The 2,351-nt window shown below is 42.9% G+C and overlaps 1 pseudogene; it reads left to right on the top strand.

Moving 5' to 3' along the window:
• LOC102845094 overlaps positions 1-1,660 on the top strand; it is a 3,191-nt pseudogene extending 1,531 nt beyond the window's left edge.
• Positions 1,661-2,351: the final 691 nt, after the last annotated feature.

A 2,351-nucleotide genomic window follows, 5' to 3' on the forward strand; every position in this document is an offset into this window, starting at 1 on the left:
GGGTAATGAGGGTAGGTGTGTCAGAGACAGAAGCTGACACAGCATAGAACAGGTTTCATAGGGTCAGGATGAGTTACAACAACTTGTTGTTCATGATTGCCATCAAGTCGAGCATGATTCATAGCAACCCTATGAACAAAAGACCTGAAGCCTTTCTATAACTATTGTCATTTCTCAAGTTCATAGAGTTTCAAGAGGCATATTATATAGGAAGTGGATGCCACTTCTGCTTCCAAAATGAGTAAATTAGAAAGTCTATAAACTGCCAGTCCTTTGGCTAAGATGTGTCTTATCATCCACTACTAAGTTAAGCTTTGCAAATATCCCCCAAACATTTTTTCAAATGTACATTTTTAATGACGTCGTGCATGATCCACAGATGTGGCCAAAAGTCAAGATTAAACCTAAACGGTGTAAACCCCCACTGACTTTTTGTCCACTTGAGCTATCTTTTGCTAACAGAGGTGCTTTAAAACATGAAACTCGATTCCTTTCCCGGAAGAGGACGTTTTGGCCTTCAGTCATAACTAACCCTAAAGAGATTGTGCATTGTCTCTACCCTCCGGGGGCTCCGTCCGCACCCTGGGACGCACCCTGGGACCCCCCCCCCCCCGCCCCGGTATTGGGAAGATATTTATGCAGCCTGGTCAGAACATTAAGTTCTTTGCCAGATAAAAAGAAGGAATTTTACAAAATGGCCCAGACCTTCAAGACTTCTTATCTGGTGATCTTGCTGACAAAAGTATCTGGGATGAATACAAAGGAAACTTAGAACGACAGAAAGGAGAAAGGTTAAGGCTCCCTCCATGGCTAAAGACAGAAATTCCCATAGGGAAAAATTACAGCAAGCTGAAAAACACGCTGCGGAATTTAAATCTTCGTACAGTGTGTGAGGAAGCACGATGTCCCAACACTGGGGAGTGCTGGGGAGGTGGTGATGATGGGTGACACATGCACGAGAGGTTGCAGATTTTGTTCCGTTAAGACTGCGAGACAGCGCCCTCCACTGGATGCCAACGAGCCCTACAACGAACAAAGGCAATCGTCGAGTGGGGTCTGGATTATGTTGTCTTGATGCCTGTGGACAGAGATGATATGCCTGATGGAGGAGCTGGGCACTTTGCAGATTGTGTCCTACCTAAAGGAAAGGAACCCAAAAATCCTTGTAGAATGCCTCACCCCTGATTTCCGAGGAGACCTCAAAGCGATAGAGTAAGTCGCTTAGTCGGGATTGGATGTCTACGCACATAACGTAGAGACGGTCCCAGAACTGCAGAGGAAAGTTCGTGATCCCCGGGCCAATTTCGACCAGTCTCTACATGTCCTGAAGCACGCCAAGGAGGTCCAGTCTGATGTTCTTTCTAAAACATCTATAATGCTGGGTTTAGGGGAGACTGATGAGCAAGTATATGCAACAATGAGAGCACTTCGTGAAGCAAATGTGGACTGTTTGACTTTAGGACAATATATGCAGCCAACAAAGCGCCACCTTAAGGTTGAAGACTACATTACTCCCGAAAAGTTCAAATACTGGGAAAAAGTTGGAAATGAACTTGGCTTTCATTACACTGCAAGTGGCCCTATGCTGCGTTCTTCATATAAAGCAGGTGAATTTTTCCTGAAAAATCTCGTGGCCAAAAGAAAAACAAAGGCCCTCTAAAACAAAAACAGACCAGGCTTTCAAGATGATGGGAACTCTTTAAAAATGTAATTCCGGTTGGCAACAAAGGAACCATAACACCAGACTTCAGTGCATGTGCTACCACTCCTCTTTGTTTAATAGAAATGTCAGTAAGCTAAATATATAGAGTCATGGCCTTTCATTTGGCTTTAGAAGATCTTCCTTGTCCTGGCAAGCAATTTCTTGCAATAATGTAATCATAAATTGTGTTAAGAGCTCAGTATTAACAATATAAAATACATTAAGAACTTCAGAAGACTTTTTACTCTCTCATTACTACACATTACTGCCACATTTCTTTTGTGAAAGATTAGATGCTGTGACAAAACGTTCAACATAGATTGAGCCTGTGATGAATTTGTTTATAAATAGCTTACTGGTGTACATAGCTTGTTTCATTGCACTTAATTACATTTCTTAGATACTGTGTTTTTCCACATGGAACGTTTGTGGCAGCCCTGCACAAAGCAGTCCATTGGTGCGGAGCCATTTTCCCAAGAGCATCTACTCAGCTTTGTGTCTGTGTCACATTTGGGCAACTCTCACAGTATTTCATACATTTTCATAGTACAGGTAAGAAACTGTTCACCCACTGCCATCCAGTTGAAACCAGCTGGTGAATTTGAGCTGCAGCCCAATACACCAAGTCTCCTTTTGCAGACTCAGAAGA

This window comes from Elephantulus edwardii, unplaced genomic scaffold (assembly GCF_000299155.1).
Source record: "Elephantulus edwardii isolate Elephantulus edwardi_28Jun2011 unplaced genomic scaffold, EleEdw1.0 scaffold00185, whole genome shotgun sequence".
NCBI lineage: Eukaryota > Metazoa > Chordata > Mammalia > Macroscelidea > Macroscelididae > Elephantulus > Elephantulus edwardii.